Source organism: Felis catus, chromosome A3 (assembly GCF_018350175.1).
Source record: "Felis catus isolate Fca126 chromosome A3, F.catus_Fca126_mat1.0, whole genome shotgun sequence".
Lineage (NCBI taxonomy): Eukaryota > Metazoa > Chordata > Mammalia > Carnivora > Felidae > Felis > Felis catus.
Window position 1 is genome coordinate 33,672,023 of NC_058370.1, and position 22,940 is coordinate 33,694,962.

At 38.3% G+C, this 22,940-nt stretch overlaps 1 long non-coding RNA gene across 1 annotated transcript; it reads right to left on the reverse strand.

Moving 5' to 3' along the window:
* Positions 1–6,080: 6,080 nt before the first annotated feature.
* Positions 6,081–20,386, reverse strand: LOC123384360. The gene is made up of 4 exons (XR_006595353.1): positions 15,208–20,386; positions 11,271–11,331; positions 7,269–7,342; positions 6,081–7,116 (listed from the first exon to the last, which is right to left on the reverse strand). It is a non-coding gene; the product is annotated as an uncharacterized LOC123384360 (long non-coding RNA).
* Positions 20,387–22,940: the final 2,554 nt, after the last annotated feature.

Genomic DNA, 22,940 nt, shown 5'->3' on the forward strand with positions numbered 1-22,940 from the left:
TCTGAACACTGAACAACTAGCAGTGCAAGACTGCAATGTAAGAAAGAATATAAAACAAACGAGATAAGCCCCACAATCCACCAGCTCTTTTGCCAGGAGGCAGGTCACAGACTGTGGCACAGCAAGAGAGCTCAAGAAGAGCTGGAAGCTCCCACTGGGTGAGAAGATAATAGATCAGATTTGGGAAGATGGAGAAGGCTAGATTTTGTGGGGCAGAGTACTACAGATGAAAGAGCTCCAGGAATCAATATACAGGATCTTTTTGAGTCTGTTTCTAAATACTAAGGCCCACGTGAATAGGGTAAAATTTCCTGATGCTGGGCAAAGAATTCTCAGGAAGATTTAATTTAAATAATTGCAAGAATGTAGACAAGGCTAGTGGATATTCAAGCAAGAGTTCAGTGACCTTAACAGATACATGGAACATTCATTAGAGACCTCAGAGTTAAATTTAGAGTAAGGCTAACTCAGTACTATGATAACCAGTAGTATGGATATGCCCTAACAAATATTAAAAACAAACATGGAAAGAACTGAGCTGATCTGAAAGTTACTTAACTTCCTGCCAAAACAAAGCTCAACATTTTCTAAGATAAACAACAAAATCTAGACACTCAAAAACATTATGCTCACAATGTCTATTATCTAATCAAAAATGACGAGACATATAAAGAAGCAAGAAACTGTAACACATCACCTATTAATCTATTAATATAAGTATAAATAAAGATGATAGTTATAGGAGACAAGGGTTTTAAAAGAGCTATTACAAATAAGCTCAAATACTTAAAGGAAAACATGAGTATCAGGTTGAAAGAAACAGACAATATAAAAACAAACCAAATGGAACTACTAAGATAAAAATCACCATCTATGAAAAATTTAAAACTCACAAGATGAGTTTAACAGATTAGACACTGAAAAAGGAACTTCAAAACATTGCCATAGAAGCCATCTAACATAAAACAGAGTAAAAAAATTTTTTAAAAGAATGAACAGGGTCTCAGTGACCTATGAGACACTGTCAAGTGGTCTAATATACTTAAAATTGGAGTCTATATTAGTTTCCTATAAAAAATTAAACTTAATGGCATAAAAAAACCCACAAATTTATTCTTACTGCTCTAAAGGTCAGAAGTCAGAAATGGGTCTGATGGGTTAAAATTAAGGTATAGGCAGAATTGCATTCTTTCTGGAGACTCTAGCATAAAGAATCCATTTCCTTCCCCTTTCCAGCTCCTGGAGGTGGTCTGCATTCCTTGGCTTGTGCCCAATCTTCCCTTTTCAAAGCATAGGACTCTAACTTCTTCCTCCATTATCATATCACCGTCTCACTCTGACCCTCCTACCTCCCTCTCCAAGGAATCATTATTATACTGGATATCTGTCTGGATAATCAGGAGTCATTTTCTCATCTTAAAATCATTATGTCTGCAAATGTGAGGTAACATATGCCAGGTTCCAGGGATTAGGGCATGGACATCTTTAGGAGGGCCATTATTCAGCCTACCCTAGAGTCCTGGAAGAAAAAGACAGGGAGGATAGGCAAGAAAATCAAATTTTTTAAAAAACAAGAATAGCTTACCTTTCTCTAAATTTTATAAAAATTATAAACTCACAAATCCAAGAAGCACAACAAAGCAGAGAAGATAAACTACATCAAGAAACATTATAATCAAATTTCTAGAAATCATTGATGAAGAGGAGATCTTAAAAGCAGGAACAAGGTAAGACGAATGGGTGAAGAGGGAAGGCACATGACTTATATAAAAACAAAGACTAGGGGTGCCTGGGTGGCTCAGTCAGTTAAGCATCCAACTTCAGCTCAGGTCATGATCTCGTGGTTTGTGGGTTCAAGCCCCACGTTGGGTTCTGTGCTGACAGCTCAGAGCCTGGAGCCTGCTTTGGATTCTGTGTCTCCCTCTCTCTCTGCCCCTCCCCTGCTTGTGCTCTATCTCTCTCTCTCGAAAATAAACAAACATTAAAAAAAAAAGACTAGAGTCTCCCCAGCCCTTTTGTCAGAAACAATACAAGCCAGTAAACAAAAGAATCTTTGAAATACTGGGGAAAATTTTTACTATGCAAAAACTTCTTAACTTCCTGAAAGTATAATTTTAAAATTAAGATAAAATAAACTCATTTTCAACATAAAAATGCTGAGAATTTTATGTTTGTTATTGGGGGGGATTGCAGCAAAAGTGCATGATAAGAAATATTAAAGGAAACTCTGCAGGTAGATGGAAAATTATATCAGATAAAAATTCAAATACATTCAAAGAAATGGAAAGCCAAAAATGGTAAATGTTTTTTTTTCTTTTTGTTTTAATGTCAATAATAAGAGAGAATTAGTTGTTTAAGGCAGGGGTCAGCAAACAATGGCCCACACGCTAAATATGAGCGCCTGCCTCTTTTTGAAAATAAACTATACTGGAACATAGCCATGATAGTTTTTTTGTATTGTCTATGGCTGCTTTCATACCACAATGGCAGAGTTCAGTAGTTTTGATAGAGACATTATGGCCTGCACAGCCTAAAATATTTACTATATAGCCCTTTAGGAAAGAAAAAAATTGCCCTGGTTTAAAGAAAAGTAGTAGCAATCCATTGTGTAGTTTATAATATATGTAGAAACAAAATGTATGTCAAGTAACACAAAGAACAAGAGAGAAGAAATGGTGGTTTATTATTTGTAAGGTTCTAACATTACACTTGAAGTGGTATAATATTATTTGAAGGTAAACTATATATAAGAATGCATATTATATACCCCCACAAAACCATTACTCAAAAATAGAGCAAAGATGTATAGCAATTAAGCCAATAGTGGCAATAAAATGGAACATGAAAGTTACTCATTCAGCTAAAAAAATGCAGGACCTAAATTTAATGCACCCAATTAAGGAGTTTCAAATGCATGTGACAAAAATTGATAGAACTAAAAGGAAAATAAAATTAACCCATTAATGTTAGTGATGTCAGGAAAAAAAAATAGAGAAAACAGTAAGAATATGTATATGTGAACAACATTTGCAACTAATGTAAATAAACTGACATTTAAAGAACATTCCACCCAACAACAAGAAAATACATAGTTTTTTCAAGTGTAAATATGGGACACATGAAGACATGCTAGGTCAGAGGCAAATCTCAATAAATGTGAAATAACTGAAAGTACAGAGTACGTTTTGCTATCCAGTAAAAGCACTTTCAGAACAAGTTTAATAAAATATGCAGCCATTAAAATAAGTTTGAGATAATGAATACCCTGTTTGGTTTGGAGGGCTTAGGCAAAACAAAAACCCTGAGTATTAGTCCTTAAAATTAACCTTAATTAACAATCTCCATTTGTTTAATTAAAAAAATGTTACAATATTGGGGCACTTGGGTGACTCAGTTGGTGAAACATTTGACTTCAGCTCAGGTCATGATTTCACGGTTTGTGGTTAGAACCCTGCGTCGGACTCTGTGCTGACAGCTCAGAGCCTACAGCCTGCTTCAGATTTTGTGTCTTCCTCTCTCTGCCCCTCCCCTGCCCATGCTCTGTCTCTCTTTCATAAATTAAATAAAAACATTAAAAAAATGTTACAATACTGAGTGGAAGTACTTAATCCATTTTTAAAAGCCAAGAATTATGTAAGTTATTTAAGTTTTCCTTTTATTTTGATCAACTGGTAGAGACAGAGAAAACTGCCTTTTGACAGAGCAGAAAATACTCAGTCACCATCTAGCAGCTTGCCTTTTACCCAGATGTGATGCAGCCACATGTATTATTACAAAGGCAGATGGAACTAGAGCCACCAACTGCCATTCAATTATTTTACAATGTACAGACATTGCTGCACATGCAGTTGGAGCTTGAGAACCATATTATTCTGTCAGGAACTATGTCACACAGAGAAAAGAATCCCAGCAACAAATTATTCGCATGTGTTTTTGCTTTCTCTCTCTCTCTCCCTTCCTCTCTGACTAGAATATGTAGGTGTGTGTGTGTATAAAATATTCATATGTATATTCATACATAGATAGGTATACAGTGTGTGTATACATGTATGTATGTGTATGTGTGTGTGAGTGTGTGTGTGTGTGTGTGTGTGTGTGTATATATATATATATATATATATATATATAAAACTTCAAGAGAATATAGATATTTAGAGGAAATAGAAAAAAATTAGTTAAAAGAAGTCAGTCTTAGGGAGCCTAAGGGATTTTAGTTCAGAGAATGCAAAGTTTAGGAAAAGAAAATAAAACCAGGTTCGGTTTTTTTAAAAAGAAATTATATAATTATATGCAGTATTAATATACATTATTACATATTTTATTATTATTATTATTATTATTATTACACATAATAAGTGTTCACTTATCACTATAAATATGTAATCAGAATAAAACATTTATGTGAAATATTTAGAGTAAGATTTCTGGCCCAAGAGTGTGAAGGAAAGAAGGTAGGATCCAGGCCAAAACCTGAGCATAACAAGATAGCATCAGTTTAAAAAACCCAAAGATTAGAATACTAATGAAGCATTTTATCCACCTCCTGCCTCCAACAGTGGTCACATCCAAATCTAATAGAAAGAAGTTATATTAGGGGCACCTATTAGGGGCACCTGGGTGACTCAGTTGGTTAAGTGTACGACTTTGGCTCAGGTCATGATCTCATGGCTCATGAGTTCAAGTCCCCTGTTGATCTCTGTGCATCAGATTAGAGCTTGGAGCCTGCTTTGGATTCTGTCTCCCTCTCTCTCTCTGCCCCTCCCCCACTTGCGTGCACATGCTCGTGCTCTCTCTCTCTCTCTTAAAAATAAACATTAAAAAAACATTTTTAAAAGCCTTAATAGTGACCCCAATTTCTAGAAAATACTGAGTGGACTCAAGCAAAATCATTCTTTTTTTTTTTCTTTTAGTTTAGTTTATTTATTTTGAGAGAGAGAGAGAGAGAGAGAGAGAGAGAGAGAGAGAGAGAATGCACCCGCCCAGGAGTGGGGAGGGGCAAAGAGAGAGGCAGTGAAAAATCTCAAGCAGACTCCACGATGTCAGCGCAGAGACAGGATGTCAACTCAGAGCTCGAACCCAGGAACCATGAGATCATGAGCTGAGCCAAAATCAAGAGTCAGATGCTTAACGGACTGAGCCACCCAGGTGCCCTTCAAGTAAAATCATTCTTTTTTTTTTTTTAAATCTCTCTTTTTTTTTTTTTAACGTTTATTTGTTTTTGGGACAGAGAGAGACAGAGCATGAACGGGGGAGGGGCAGAGAGAGAGGGAGACACAGAATCGGAAACAGGCTCCAGGCTCCGAGCCATCAGCCCAGAGCCTGACACGGGGCTCGAACTCACGGACCGCGAGATCGTGACCTGGCTGAAGTCGGACGCTTAACCGACTGCGCCACCCAGGCGCCCCTCAAGTAAAATCATTCTTAAGAGAATGTAAATATCTCCCTTTGTTCTACATTTTCATATTTGTGGAAATTACACACGACTGAAGTTATCCAACTTCCTCTTCAAATCTGGCACATTTTCACCAATGTGCCAGCTGGGGTGCTCAACTATTATGAGAATTATGATGCCCACAGCTGCTTAGGTATGTTATTAAACAGCAGAGTCTAGAGATGGAGAATGTCAGCTGCCAGCATTCAGATCTCAGCTCCGCCACAACCTAGCTGTGTGACCCTGAGCAAGTTACTTTATGACCCTGTGCCTCAGTTTGCTTATGGTTGAAATGAGGGTACCATAGAGATATTATTATAAGGATTAGATGACATATCTGCAGAGTGCTCAAAACAATACCTGGAAAATAGTAAGTCCTATATAACCCTTGTTAAAAATTATAAAAGAAAAGCTCATTCAGGTAGATTCTTATTTCAAAGATTTAGAGGGGCACCTGGGTGGCTCAGTCAGTTAAGCATCCGACTCCATCTCAGGTCATGATCTCACGGTCCATGAGTTTGAGCCCCGCGTCAGGCTCTGTGCTGTCAGCTCAGAGCATGGAGCCTTTTTCAGATTCTGTGTCTCCCTCTCTCTCTGACCCTTCCCTGTTCATGCTCTGTCTCTCTCTGTCTCAAAAATAAATAAACTTTAAAAAAAAATTTAGAGACTAATATTTTCCCTCCTCTTTTCTCCCTTGGGGAGAAAAAAAAACATTTTAAGATGAGCCTTAAAATAGAAAAACACTCCAGTGATGATAATGGAGGTTTATTCTTCTACAAATCATGGCAAAATAATTTCTGAAGACTAGAGAGGAAAAAAAGCATTATTTTTCTGTCAGAAACGTGAAGGGTTTCTCTGCCACTTCAACCACAAAGGCAACGTTAACCAAAAAACTTAGTTGGTGTGGGCTCTGAGATTACATAACTATCAATTTATATCATTTCCTGTCCTAGTTTTCAGACATAAATAAAAGTCTTCTACTCACAAATTTAAAATATCATCCCGTTACATGATGTTTGTAAATGAGAATTTTGTATCTTCTTGGGCAATTTTTATGTAACTTTTTACACTTTAATTTAGTTAAATGATATGATCAGATAATAGATATTTTAAGTTTTCTTTAGGTAATAAACTTGCAATAGAGTAATATGAAGTCAAATGTTTAAGACAAGTTAAAGAAAAAAGAACAAAAAAAATTTTTTAAGTCAAACGTTCCTATGGGAATAAGCCATTAAGTTGGTGGTCCTATCAAGATATGTTAACTAATGGCCACATAACAATGAGAGGAGTATTTTATAAATATTATTTCAGAAACATCTACACTTTGGGAGTATTCCGTCCCATGTTCTTACTGAAACACTGACTTTTTAAGATAGAATTGTTAGGAAAATACAGACTGTTGAGGTTAGTAATATTGAGTTGGTGTGAAATAATTAAAATGCTTACATGAGAATATCCTTTACCACCATCAATTTCTCCCCCATAGACATAATATTTTGGATTCAGAAGCACATTGTGGAATAATGTTCACCATGTCTTTTTCCTTTCAAATACTAATCATGCCTTTCCATCCTCTTTCATTCAGGTTGGTTCATTCAGATGTCATCATCTTCCTTTTTGTATGTATCATGTTTCTGTTTCCAAAAAAGGTGAGACTAATATTTGGAGAATCTATAAGAGCTAAACTGGAAGAAAAAGAGAGGAGATTGGTGGTTGTCAGGGGCTGGAGGGTAGAGAAAACGGTGAGATGTTGGTCAAAGGACCCAAACTTCCAGTTATAAATGAGTAAGTTCCAGGGATGTCATATATAACACGTGATTATAGTTGACAATAGTACCTTGTATACTTGGAAGTCTGTAATGTAACTGGGGCTCCGGGGTTCCCACACAGACCAGGTTTGGCCACTCGCAGCTGACAAAATCCAAAGGCAGAGAGACAGTGGAGGTGAAACAAGAAAGGAATTGATTTCAGTGAGACCAACACCAGGAAGACAGAGAACTAATGTCTCTAAAGTGCTGAAAATACTTCTAGGTGTATATAAGGAAAATATGGGACAAAGGGCGGTGGGTACATGCAGGTGGGCAGGTTGATCATTGCCCTGGGGTCAATCACTGCAGGTCTTGCTGGCTCAGAACAGTTCTTATTGTTTGAGGGGGCAGTTTCCATTCCCTTTATGGGATGCTTTACCTGAGCTAATAGATAAGCTGGCAAGAACAACCAATTAGAAAGTAGAAACTGAGGTCAAAATGAAGGTCGTTGAAGTCTTCTTTCTCTAACGGAGCAAATCTTAAATGTTCTCATCACACATCAAAAAGGTAGCTATGTGAGGTGATGGATGTGTTAACTAACCTTATCATAGCAATCATTTCACCATATATACATGTATTAAATCAACACATTATATACCTTAAATTTATACAATGTTATATATTAATTTTATGTCAATCAAACAGGAAGAAAATAAAAGAGGTCAGATAATTTTCAGTATAAGGAAGAAAAGTAAACTGGATTTCACACAGTTTCAAGTGACCCCAAAAATTAGTATCAGACATACTTAGGACAGTCCAAGAAGCGCAGTCATTAATGATATTCTTTGTAGCAATAAATGGTTGAAAACAAATATCCATCAAAAGAGGAATGGATAAAGTTACTGTGTTAAAATTATATAATAAAATATTATGTAACACTTAAAAAAATGAAACCTGTGTATTTATGGATATATACATCAACTTGAGAATTCAAAACTTAACATACAGTATGATAACATGTATATAAAATCTAAAGAGAAATTTAAAGAGAATGTGTTATTTATAAATACATTTATGAATCTATCTAGAAAAAATACAAAAGTGTTGCCAGGTGAACTGAGGTGACCCCAGGCCCTGAAGCCTCGACCCACCCATCCCAAAGATTTTGCCAAATGTTCTTGATCTCCAGGGGCTCCTGGCTGGCTCAGTTGGTTAAACATCCAACTCTTGCTTTTGGCTCAGGTCATGATCTCATGGTTTCATGAGTTCAAGCCCCACATCTGGCCCTGTGCTGGCAGCACAGAGCCTGCTTGGGATTCTCTCTCTCGCCCTACCTCCCCGACTCACAATGTCTCTCTCTCCAAATAAATAAATAAACTTTAAAAAAAAAAAAGGCTCTTGGTCTCCTCATGAGAAAAGAATTCCAGGGCAGGCACAACACAGAAGATGAGGAACACAAGTGGGAACGTTTATTAAAGTGAAAGTACACTCTCGAGATGTCAGAGTGGGTGCACCCAAGAGAGAGCTGTGTGCTCTGGGGTTTGGGTTTCTATCTTTTATTGACAGTTGTTAACTAGGCGGCAGAATATTCATTATTTGGGACAGGGACTTCTTACCAACAGGATTTCCTGCCTTTTCTTCCCTGTTTGGCCAGGGGTTTCCTGTCATGGCACCCACCATCTTGGGCCTGTCTGGTTTGATCCAGCTTCTTGTGGAGTGCAACAGACAGGCCTCTGACTAGCCTGTAAGCTGGCCATGACTTTCTCTTTGCTGGCTTCCTGTTAGGCCCTCACTAGCTCTAACAAAAGAGTTTATACCAGATGTATTATTATTGTTACTTCCAAGAAAGGGACCAGGAGTAAAAGGCTGCAACAGTATCTTTAACAACTTAATTATTTAAAAAATATGTAAGTGACAAAATATTAACATTTGTTAAATCTGGATAGTGTGTATATGTATTTGTTTCACTATTTGCTGTGGTTTTCTATACCTGACTGCACCACAAGCAAGCTAATTAACATGTCCATCACCTCACATAGTTATCTTTTGTTTTGCTTTGTTTTTACTGCATACATGAAAATCCCCAGAACTGCCAATTTGTTAGTTACAACTTTGATTTGAAGAGCCCATATCTGGTTAGCACATGAGCCACATGTTATGGTGGAGCAGCTCACTGTTCTTGGGGAAGACGTGATCGCTAATGTTGCTATTTCACCAAAAATCACTGCAAGCTAGAGCAAGGATTTGTTAAGTGGTCACTGTGTGAAAGCTTTGCTTCAAAATAATTTCCTTAAGTCCAAAAATGTGCAATAGCACTTTCTACTTTCAATAAAAATAATATTTACTCTAAATAAGTAACTTTTAAAAATAGGGGGGCACTTGGGTGGCTCAGTTGGTTAAGTGTCTCACTCTTGATTTCAGATCAGGTCATGATCCCTGAGATCGGGTTCCCCACTGACGGCGAGGAGCCTGCTTGAGATTCTCTCTTTCCCTTTCTCTCTGCCCCTTCCCTGCATGCACGTTCACTCTTGCTCTTTCTCTCAAATAAATTTAAAGAAATTTTTGAAAATTTTAAAAAGAGTAACATTTATGCTTTTTATTAACACCAGGCTTGAAGTTAAGCCAATATTTATCCTTAACTGATGAAAATAATATATCTTAGATTTGCATATGCCCTTGTTAGCATCCCCATCCGGCTTGAACTCTCAGGCAGATGTGGTAGTGTCTAGTAATTAGCCTCCATTCAGAAGAGACACTTCAGCCTACATAACATTGAATATGGCAAGTTATGTGACCCAAGACAATGGAGTAGGGAAGTGCCCACCACACACGGGGAGGTAAAGAAGAACTGTGAACAAATACTATGATGACCAACCACGCCAGCATTCATTATATTGAATGCATCTGTGTTAGTATGGGTAAAAGAAGTGTAGGATACAAAAATAGGAGAAATTTCACAATGCAAACTCATTTTCTGTGTTGTAAAATAGAGGTAATAACTATACCATGTTACTTTGGGTAAGAACCTAATTTGACTAAAAATTGTTGTTCAGAGAGGTTTAGTAACTTCCTTAGGTTACCACAGCCAGCAAATGGTAAATGATGGATTTGAACACAAGCTGGCCATCATTAAAAAACTCTGCTATTGATATAGAATATGCTTCTAAGATCATATCTATAAAATACTATAGTGTTTCAACATGATCTTTTGCTTCACAATCTATTAATCTGTGTACCCAGGACAGTTTCTAAAAGCTATTTCCAGACACGGAGACTTGCTTTATAGTCTTTTAAAGCTTTGCTTCTGAACCCCATGTTCAGCTGGCACCAAGCCTCCTGCCACTGATAACATTTACTACTAAAAGGACTTTACTAAGATTTGAAAATGTCTTGTGATAAAGATCCTTTAGTTAGATTATATCTTAGCCTCTGCCAGTGATAACAGGATTACAGTATTTTAGGTAGCAGAGGAGAAAAGGGTCAAATATAATGTACATGAATGACAGTTCAAGAGAAATGTGCTTAGGAAAAAAAGAAAATATTAGCATGACATGTCATTGCTCTTACATAATACCTTTGGCACACACTATTATGAGAGACTATCTAATACAATTCTTACTTAAGAAAATTTTAAAAAAATTCAGTTAGAAAAAGTGTAACAGTTTTCAAAGATGCCAATGTGTTTTCTTCTGGGAATCTCAAGTTCAAGTCTGACCATGTACCTGGCCATTTTGCTGGAAAAAAAAATAATTAATGACAGTTGGTTTACTTAAATAAATTAAAAACAAAACTTAAAAATAAATCAATAAAATAATGTGAGTTTCCAAAATTCTACTGCCAAAATAAACTTCTCTCAACATTTTGGTCATCACATTCAACTGCCCTCTCTTCCCCCCTTATAAATACTTTACTTTTGGAGGAAATATTCTTTGTTGTATATTTTAACCCAGAAAAAATACACACTAAAGAATTTTTTTAGTTTCTTGGGATAGATGGAAGGGGGAGAAAAAGCAACAATAAACATCAAATGTCTTCCATGAGCTGACATTGTGCTAAATGCTTATCAAAACCTTTCCTTATATAATGCTTACCAAAAACTCCAGAATGTAAAACAAAATGATGATCAGAGTGTTCAAACGGCTTATCCCAGGGCTGGATGGAGAAATTAGGGCTTACGTTAATTCAGTTTAAGTCCTGAGCTAGTCTTTGTTCAATTAAGACACATCCACAAACCTATAATAGCCCCCAATCCACCATTTATGATCCCAGAAATCTGAAATCTGGAAATTATTATTGCAGAACATTCACTATTGGAATCAACTAATCACAAATAAACTGACAAACCCATCAGTATTAACTTGAGCCTCTAAATGCTCTACAAAATCCAGGCCTTCAGGCCACTGTGAAGGCAGTTTGTTAGAGAAAGGCAGGCTAATTGCCAAAGATCATCTGATCCCTTTTTTTCTTGGGCATCCTGGTGGTCAATGGGAGGAACTGTCTTGACTTCTTAGTCTTAGCAAGGCAGACAAGAGAAATCAATATATTTCCTACATTAACTTATACAAAAATGAACTGGTCTTGCAGATTTCATTCTATTTCCCCATCTTCTAAAATTATCAATGAATTTCAATGAAAATGTCCTTAAGTACATGATGTTCTTCAAAATCAGTGTCCCCTTCTGGGTCCCCTTTCTGGGATTTCTCTACTTCATCATCCCTGTAGCATCAAGGTTTACAAAGGATGGCAAGATGCAGCTAAATATGCACAAATTCAGTATCCTGTACCATCAGGTCTCAGTTCTTTATTTGCATTAGGAAACAATGATTTCATGATGGTTCCCGAAAAAAGGAGAGGAAGAAACATCCTTAGAAGGAACATGAAATCAGGAATTTAGGTAGAATGACTCAGAATGTTCAAGTTGTAGTGATCTGAGAGGTCCAACCCTTTCATTTATATGTAAGGACTCCATGGACCAAAAGGATTGGGTGATTCAGGCATGATTATACAACAGATCCTACAGAGCCACGGCTCTATCCCACTACAGTAAACTCAATAATACAAGATAAAAAAAAAAAAGACGATATTTGCTCTTGAAACTGTGCTACTAGAATGGGTCATTCAAGCTATCTTCACATATTAGCTAATATGTTGAAGTTAAAAGAAAATGCAGCTTTGCATGAATGTCATATAGGTCTTAAAACAATTTTATGTGACACAGATATATGTACATAGATACATTTTCTTTTTATAAGATCTAAGCTTTTTTAAATACAAAGATACTAATGAGACAAATAAGTTCTATAGCTCAAGCAGAGCATTTATGGGCCTTCTGCTTTGCATTACCTTCCAAAACATGTTCCATCTCTTGTCCTCAAAAAATGGAAAGTTAAGCTGGAAACATCTTTTGGAGACCAGTGGCTCAAATAACTTTCTTCCAAGTGCAAAAGAGACTCATTAAAATTTCTGGCACTCTGCTCCTATTATGCGTAAAGGAATTGACAAATTGCATAAGAGTTCCCATAAAATCATACTCCAGTGCAAATTCTAGCTAATATTGTGAGATGGTAGACTTTGGAAGTACTACAAAGGGTCACCCTGATGCTACAAAGGAGTCTTTGATCCTACCTCATAGAGCAAGATGACTTTCCTGCAGACTGGTTCATATTTATTCAGTCAACTGGTTCATATTTAATCAGTCAACTAATATGTCAACAAGACATATTTCTTGTGTCCAGTTGGGCATATAAAGAAATAGGAATTGCATGCAGCCTATATCAACCAGGGCCTGGCCAAGAAAACTGGAAGTTTAACAGAAGCATTTTAGTATTGAGAGTCAGTTCAAAAGAAAGAGCTGTAAGGGGGGCCTATAGGGCAACTCAGAGATTAACAATAGCAGAAAGCCACCATTACCACTAGGATCAGAGGGTTAATGGGAGGTTGTTGCCAGAGACCAGAAGCTGACACCTCAAGGTACTTTTTAAAACCATTTCAAGGGCTGCATGGCAGGATCTGGGATAATAAAACAGACATAATCACACAACACACTGCCTGATACAGAGACAGAGACAGAGATAGAGACAGAGACAGAGACAGAGAGAGAGAGAGAGAGAGAGAGAGAAAGGAGAAATACCTCAGTCTGCCCCCACTCTTCCCTCCAGTTGTCCACTAATGCTTCCTATTGGCTGAAACTACCTTCCAACCAATGGGAAATGTACCTTCTAGTTCTTCTCTTATACTCTGGTTATTTATTGCTGTGTAATAAACTACACAAATACATAGTGTGGTAAAACTACAACCACTGCATTATGCTCACAGGTGTGGCAGCTATGACTGGTGTCTGCTCTGTGATGTTTGGAGCCTCAGCTAGGACAACTCTAAGGATTCTCTGTGCCTGCATCGGGATAGCTAAAGAATGAATTCAGCATGGACTGTCAATTGGAGTACCTATATGTGGCTTCCACTGTACTGTGGTTTCAGAGTGGCCAGACATGGTTATCACATGGTTATCTCTCAGGGATCCAAGAGTGAATCTGACCAGCAAACCAGGCTGAGTCTTTGATGAGCCATCATGGGAAGTGAGTTGTGGTTTTATAGCCTTGTGTTTTTGGGAGTATGGCATCACTTCTGCTGTACTCTATAGACTGAAGAGGTCACAGCCCACATAGATTCACTGACAGGGGGCATGCAGCCCATCTCTGAATGAGAAGCATATAAAAGAATGCACTGCCATGTTTTGAAACAAACTCTCCTGAGCACAGACAAAACCAACATAGATAAAGAACAAAATTCAAAAAGGAATGCAAGGACTAAACAATACCAGAAGACAGTACAAATGATGTACATCACCATGCACTCAGAATAACTGCCAAATGAGTACCACAGACAATAAAAGTTTCACAAGGTCTAGAAGGATAAATCAGTGAGGAGAAGTAAGCATGGCTTCCAAAAACATTTTCTAGCTTTCCTAAAGCTGAAGTACAGAAGTATAGGGAAATCCTCTATTTCCCCCAAACTTTAGAAGAGCATGTCACATACAAGGTAGGTCCAAACCAAGGTGAATTCTGAATTCTTGGGAGGCCAGTCCTTCTGCTGACCTACCATACACACAATTTTATCTTCAGGAGCGGTAATCTGCACTGATGGCTGGACTTCCATCCTCAACAGGAAGTTACCTCCGCTTTTTCCAGGTATGCTAGAGAACTTCGGACCCTCTGTTATTCAAATATAAAGCTCTCCTGCTTCCTGCTGGCTCAGCCTCTACGCTTGGCATGGTTCTTCCTTGTTCCTCCCTCCTCTCTTTCCTTTTCTCCTTCAGTCAACTCATGCCCTGCCTTGAAGACCTTTTAGTTTGGGGCTTACTTCGCATTCTTAGCCTCACATTCCAGTGGAACCTTTCAGCCTAAAGCAACTATTACGTTCTTTTGTAGGATGTGGTGAGTCCAGCAGTCTTCAGTTACCACTTGTAGACCTCCAGACCTCTCTGTGGTAAGGGGGGAGGAGCCTGGCCCATTTCTGCCTGGGACAGATGACTAAAGCAAAGCACATGACCCAAATTAGCAAAGGATGGAGCAGGGACACATGGAAAGAATTTCCTTCAAACAAATACAAGTTTTTTTGGACTTTTCTTTTATGATTCAACTCTTCTGTTGTTTGGCTAGAAGTTGGAGTCATGGAAAAGAGAAATGGCTGCTAGGTGGATGGGAAAAGTTTGAAACTGAAGCTGATCACCTGAGTGTGAAGAAAATACAAAATTAATGCATATTCAAGAGGCATCATAGAGGTCTGTCATGTAACTGTATACCATTAAACCATCCCTGTGCCCTCTGTTCCATTTGGGTTTCTATTTTGGTTAACACAAAAGCACTTGTGGCCGCAAAGGTTTTATTTTATGTGCAAACAGAAGGCTCTGGTGAGTGTCCATCTCTATAACAACCTCACAGAGATGGAGCACTAAGCTTTGCTAGGAAGCAGGCTTCCACTCAATTATATACTGAGAAAAACATCCAGATCTTAAAGCCTATAACTGACCTCCGCAGTGGATTAGGAAAGGGTGAAGGCTCACACTCAAGAATTCCTTTAGATTTAGTAGTATTTGACAGGTCTCAGTTGTTGACAATAACTGTGAACTAAATTCCTGAAAAAATAGAAATAATTTCTAAAATGATCATGTGTTTTAAAGAAACTGGACAAAGTTCAGTCTGTACTCAGCTCTTCAGAAACACACCCTCTCCACACAGTATACAGTGAGATTAATATGTGTAAATTCTAGTACTTTACAACTGAAGTCCTCTGCTTCTGAGCCAACAATGTTACAACTCAATTCTTTGGCCCTACCTAAGACTCTGTGCCTATTGTCAAGGGTAGTAATTCTCTGTGGCCTTCTATTTTATAAGGCCAGGTAAAATAAAAAGGAAACAGAACCACTGTCTTCAACTCCGCAGCTTTGTCTTTGAATATACTCTTCCCACATTTTTAATTTTTAATTTTTATCTTACTTTCTCTTCACAGTGATAACTATATTTATCTGAGTGTTCATTGCTTTTGAATTAGAGTTTCCTTGAATAAGAGTTATCAGTTTCCTTTAACCTGAGGAAGCATTATGTTTTCTGCCTGCCCTTCATCTTTAGGTAGGATAGTAGAAAGCCCAAGTGTCACTCCTTGGCAAGAATCATCAATTCTCCGTGTCCTGGTAAGCAAGGACAGCAGACATAACTGAATAAATCAAGTGTGCAACACCTCCTAGAAGAGATACAGGCCAACTTGGACAGAGAACTGTAAGTGTCACAAAGAAAATTATCTCCAGAGGGGTTATCATAATACATAAATTCAGGTGAGCTTATAATAGCTGAAGATGTTTACTCTGACACTGTTGCACTGACCCCCAAGGACAACCAAGACTCATAAATTCTGACTGTCCTGAAAGCACATGGTACACTCCCCTACCCCACGCACACTTGATTTCTAAGATCTTGCTGTGTGGAGTATGGTTTGTAGATTAGTAGCATCGGCATCACCTGGATGGAAATGCCTCACCCCAGACTTAATTATTCCACAAGTTTTCCGGAAGATTTCTGTGATTGGTATGCACATTAGCACTGGAGAAGTTCTGGTCTAAAAGATTCCCTCCAAATTTGCTGTCTGGAGGCAAAGTGTAAAAAGTTCCCCCACCTGCTGATTAAAGGAAGGGTCTGCTCACTTGTGAAGTGGAACAGACAGCATTAATATATATAAACCAAGGCCCCTGTTAAGTCACTTTGGAAATTCCCAAACTGTGAGTTGGATTAGTCCAGAAGCTGTGGTTACCAGGCAAGTCAAGGGCCCAAACCACCTCAGAAAGATTCCAAAAACACACTTGGTGTCACAGTTTCAAAACAAAGCTAGTAATATTTTAATCCCCTCACCACAGGGCATGTCTAATATAGCCTGTCATGAGGCCAGTGATTTAGAGAAAAGAATCTGGATTTCCCCTGTACCACTAGCTTTTTAATATTGAAAAAAAAATAAAATGTGTATTGGAAATAGCTGCAAATGAGAGCATTTCAAACAGATTGCAGGCCTGCCTCCAACACTAATGATAATTCAAGATCATTCAATGGGTTTTAATGTTAGGCTTTCTAGATTGTTCACTTGATGATATCACCACATACTTTGAAAATCCTTTTAAAAATTACCATAACATTTATGGAAAAAATAAACAGAGCTGAAACTTATCCCACTCCAAAGGATTTAAGATTGTTAAAACCAGACTTCATATTCGTAAGATACCACTCTCTCTCTGTGTCTTAGGATTGCAAGATCAAAATTCTGCTCTGGAGGAATTTCCTATTTTATCCAAAACAGTTTTATATTAAGAAGTTAATGACTATAGCAAGGTCTGATCTAGTGATAATACCCAAGGTAAATGAAGAAATCAAAATCAAGGATGGGGCCAAGGAGACATGCTAATTTAGCTGCTTCTCATCAAGAGCACCAGAAGTCCGGAGGAATAGCACCCGTGGCCTGTTCAAACATGTCGACCCATTTGCAGTTGTCCTTGGGGCTGCCTCACAAAGGATTGAGGATTAACCCCTTGGGTCCTCACGTACCTGGCTTGAACCTGATCATCCTAGCACTGTAGCACGAGGCTGCTCCTCATGTTCAGATGAGAATAATTCTTTGACCACAAATCAGTCAGGAGAGACTCCCTTTCATCTGAGTTCCTTTTTATGGAAAATGATTCTAGCTTCCATCCTTACAGGATTTATCATAATTTTTCCCTTAAGTATCAACAACCAGTGGTTTGAATTTCTGAATCCACCCTCCAAAACAACCAGCTCATTGCCTTATGATTCAGTTTCTTGTTACTGAATTTGTCTCACTGTATCTCCATTGCACCTAAGGGAACCAACTCATCACACTTGACACTGAGTGTCTCCTGGCCCAAGAAACCCCTCAATCTCAGGCCAACTGGGTCTGTTGGTCACCTTAAGTACATCTTTCTTCCTATCACTGTCTACTTCCACCTGTATCTACAGCTCCTGCTGACAAATACGTATGTATACATTCTCTATCTTCCATGATGTCCATATTGTGTTGGCTTTCTCTTCCTGCAAACCACATCCCCCATATACAACATACACACCATCTTTCTTTTCATTTAAATTTTGTTTGCTAAATGTTTCTCCAACCCTAACCAACAGAGGGTCAGCAGAGTAAATAGAGAAACATTAGAACATATAAGGATTTTATACAAACGAAAATAATTAGCCAGGAATAGGATAATGCCTGGAGTAAGATAAAAGCTTTAAAGGAAGAGCATGTTCTCTCCAAGCACAGTAGTATATTTTGCACTGGGTAAGATATGAACAATTTTAGTGGGTAGAGGTCTGAGGGAGAACATGTAAGTATGAATTTTGAAATACCTGGGCAAAGAGATCCCTATGCATGTTTCATGCTGTCACTTTATTTCCAGATAGGAGAAGTGAGGTAAGTACTAATACAAAATTTAGTGACAAAGACTTTGAGCTGCAGGAAAATTAGGTAATTTGTAAATTTTCTGATTCGGCCATTAAGCTAATGTGGCAGAATCGAGATTCTGGAAGTAGATCTCTTACAGAATTACTACTCTTATTTAGAAGACAGAGGACATGAGCAGCTATGCATACGAAAAGTATTTGGCAAATTTTCAAAAGGTAAATCAGCTCCTCTAGACTACATGCTAGGAGAGATCAGCTTATAGACCGGTTAGCTGAATGAAGGGCTGGACGTTGCATATCTGCACGGGTAGGTTAGGGTATAGAGGCCTAGAAAAGCCATACTCAGAAAGTGTGGATACCTCCTGGATTGAGGGCTGGGAAGAGAAGAATGGCATCCTGGGTAGTAAGACTGTGGAGGAGTCACTGGTGTGAATTGACAACATCCCTCCATACAGGTAAAGGGAAAGTGCTGAACCCAGCATATTTCAGTTTCTAGATGCCTTGAGGAAGGCATAAGGCAGGGGAGACTGTTGATATGAATCTGTTAAGTTTGGTGAGTTAAGTACATCCGTGGAAAAACATTAAATATAATACTCTATTTATAATGAGAAAGATATTAGTGGAAATGTTACAAATCAGGTGTAACTATATGAGCTAAAACCCAAATGAATTATAAACCATATTTTAAAACCAAAATGAGAAATACCAAAATGGTATAGTAGAATTCTCACTGGCTTTGCTTCAAGGAATCTATTTAAAGTACTTATGACTATCTTAATAATTAATCCATATTTGTTGAGTTTCTTTGCTCTTTGGTCTAGACCAAGAATTGGAGCCAGGGCAATGGGGCACACCAGAAATATGAGATATGAATTTTCAATCTTGTTAAGAAGCCAGAAAAAAAAATTAAAAAATTAAAAATAAAAAATTAAAAAAAGAAGCCAGAACATATACAAGAAACCAATAGAGAAAGAGAACACAGTAATAAGAACCTAAACAAACTACTCAGAAAATTGGTCCTCCAGAGATAGAAAGGAGCAGATCACTATAGTCTAGTTGGTGCTTGAAGAAAATCTTACTCTAAGCAAGTTGTCACTAATGTTGTATAAACGTTCACAGAAAAATGATAATAAAATACGAGTTCTTATTGTCTGCCAAGAACTGTGCCAATGGTGTTAAATGTATCACCTCACTTACTCCTTCCAACAATTATAGAAAAGGGTGCCATTTTTTAAGAGAGGAAATTTAGGAACTGGTAAGCTAATAATTGAGAGAGAAGGGTTAATTTGTCCAAGACTGACCCCTGAAGCCTGGCCTCTCCTGAAAGGAGTTTTCCTTCTGCAGTGCTCTGTGAGAAACCCACAATGGTTAGTGTGCAAGCCAATCAATGCTTGGTAACAGCTTGGTAACAGTTAAGGCCTGAAACGCAACCCCTCTTCCCCTCCACCCTCAGTCTTGCCAATGGAGGCGTCTATGCTTCACCAACCAAGAATTCCAACATGGCTGACCATGCTGCTAACTCATGTGATCCAGTTGCAATTACAAGTCTTGCAATCCAACTTCTTGATAATGCCAGAGCAGGGGCTTGTGTCTCCCTTCCATCCTCATCACAGGACTAAGCCGACTGCAGAAGGTCAGCACTAAGTTTCTGCTCTTCATTTTACTATCATATCCTGGTCCTTGATCACATCTCAGTCTAGTCATATAGTATCAAAGATCCACATCCCAAGGGTCAGAAGCTCTCCTGCAAAGTCAGAAGTCAGGCCCTGCCAAATCCTACCTAGGTCACTGCCCCATACTCAATGAGGGTACCAGGAGACATGTATGTATGTCTGCAAGTGATCTGGGGCAGTGAGTTTCTCCAATGAGGTACTGCTCCTGCAATGAGCATTGTTTGGCCCCTGACCTTGTTTGTGCTACAATCATTTACCCAAGGATCAACCTTTAGTAACGTCAGACCCAATAAATAAGCATTTCAAATTAATGGTGGCCAAATAAATCAGCGAATGCAATCCAGATGGTTGTTATCAATGAGTGGATAATATATCAATGAGTTGATAACATTTACATCATTTACATGACCCTTGAAGGAAAGCGTATCTTAAAAAGACATTTGAATAAGCTTTTACAAGTAGAATTGGTGATTTAAATGTCTGAAAACAATAAAAAATACAATTCTTTGGGGAGTAGGGCTCCGATTATTTATACTTTAAAAAATCTTAACATTTATTTAATTTTTGAGAGACAGAAGAGACAGAGTGTGAGTGGGGGAGAGGCAGAGAGAAAGAGGGAGTCACAGATTCCAAAGCAAGCTCCAGGCTCTGAGTTGTCAGTACAGAGCCCAATGTGAGGCTCAAACTCGCGAACCGTAAGATCATGACCTGAGCCAAAGTCGATGCTTAACTGACTGAGCCACCCAGGCACCCCAGATTATTTATACTTTTAAAAACATAACTAGACCTCTAAAAGCTCAACCTAATGCCACAGCTATATATGGAAACCCCTCTTCCGGGAATAGGGAAATGATAAGCAGATAGACCTGACTTCATAAAGCTTATATATAGTGACAATCCATAGATGAAAAACAGTTGGTTCCAATCCAGGGTGGTACATGCTATAAAGGGACAGCTCTGTATGCCATGGGGACAGAGAAAGAGCTTAGCACAGGCTGCAGGGCCAGGAAGAGCAGGTGGAAATATCAAGGGGTCTTCCCTTTAGGGTTATGAACTTGGAATGTGAAAAATATTGCACCTTTACTTTCAATAACTCTAACTGAAAATTTAGTATGTCTTTCTATAATGATTGTAAGGCAACAAACCACAGCAGCAAAAATGGACTCTGTGGTCACAAAGTAGGAATCATAGATATTTTCACATCATATCACAGTTACTGAAGATATTTTAAAATGTCCTTTATGCTTATCATCACTTCAAAATGACAGAGGTTATTAAACCCATCACTGTATTTTGTCATTTAACACACGAATAAAGAAGCACATTTAACACATGAATAAAGAAGAATAAATTTATTTCCTCTTAAATTTTGATAGATGTATTTCAAAAGAACTGTTCTCCTTGCTCATACACTTTATTGTATGTATTGAAGCATGACTAAATGGGTCCGTGGTCCCAAAGGAGGAAAAATCCTTCCCCTGGTCTCAGGCAGTGGGTAAGTTTGTGAAAGCAGGTAGGGGAGCCCATACGGTTGTTGGTGGAGGTATGGATGAGGGAGACTGGGGAGGTTGGCTTCTGTCTGGAGGAAATGAACAGTGTTCCAGGTAGAGACACCAGCACATACACATGCAACCCTGGAGCAACGTGAAGTGGGAGCGAGACACAAATATTGGTAATCTCTGGATCTGGCAGGACAGGAAGAAAGTGGAGGGAAACAATGCAGTTTAAAAAGACAATCAGGTGACAGGCCCCGTGACATCTGGAGGGGCATGCAGAAGAATTTGAATTTCATCCTAAGGGGACTGGGTGGTAAACAAAAGTTTTCAGGCAAAGTGTTCAAAATTATTCTTTCTGTAGTTAAAAAGAAAAAGCCCTCCTCCAAGATAACTTCCCTTTCTCAATCTTACTTCTTTAATACTTGAAAGGATCCTGCGGCAAAGAGTCATAAATTTCCTTCTATTACATACAGATGGGCAAAGACAACATAGCATTTTATGTGATTTTTTTTTCCTACACTGGTCTAATCTTTGTACAATTTTATGTACAAATGTTGACTTAAATATGACATAGAGGAATATCACCTTCTCCTTTAATTTTACACATTCTGTAACTATCCAGACTGGTGATTCATCTCTTTCCCTCCTCCTTCCCATGGTGGGGACAGGTCCTCTATCCCATGGTGACTGCGGATAGGGGAAGGTATATGAGTGTGTTGGGGGGAAGTCTTGTGATGCTCTCCTGACCAAGGCATCCATGGGCCATTACTGGCAATGGGTCCTGTATCTACCTTTTCACTGCTCTCTTAGGTAACATCATTGTGATATTTACTGCTTGTGACTGTACGGTCTTACTCTCTCTGGTCTTAGGCGATGATGTCCCTTCCTGTTGAGTTAGGTTAGGTCCTCCCTGACTCTTGCTGGCAATCCATATCCTACTCCCCCAAGTGTCCACCATGACTTCTACCCAATCCCAACCAGGCAGTCAAACCTGAGACATTCAGCTCGAAAGCTCTTGGTGTCTCCACCATGGTAACCCTTCTCTCCAGCTGTCATCAGTAGCAACCTCCACTCTACAATGGAACACGTAGGAAATTCCAGATGCCCCAGATCATGCTTGTCTCCACACACACATCCCAAGCAAGCCACACTGCTGACTTAGTCATATATAAATATATAAATAAATATGTATATATATTTATATTTATATATTTATATATATTATATACATAAGATATGTATACATACATGTCTTCATATAAGATATATATAAGATATATATACACACACACACATATGTGTGTGTGTGTATCTTGATTGAAGAACTGCACCTTCTTTCTTCATTTAACTGATCTGAGAAAAAATACCCTACAGGATTTAAGACTAGATCACCAGCTCTTTTCCCTCCTTATTGGCGCTCTTCTCCTTCCTACAATCCACCAAGCAGAAGGACTGAGAGTTCCCATTCTATCCTGCTCTGGCTGGTACTTCCCCTGTATCATATCCTCCTTACTACGTGCTACAGGAGAATTTAAGGCTTACCCTGCATTGTGAAACAACCAGTGATCTGAGTCTGCCAGACATAAGTCTTATAAAAAAATTACCCAGTCATCTTGAAAATAAAATAGGGACATGAG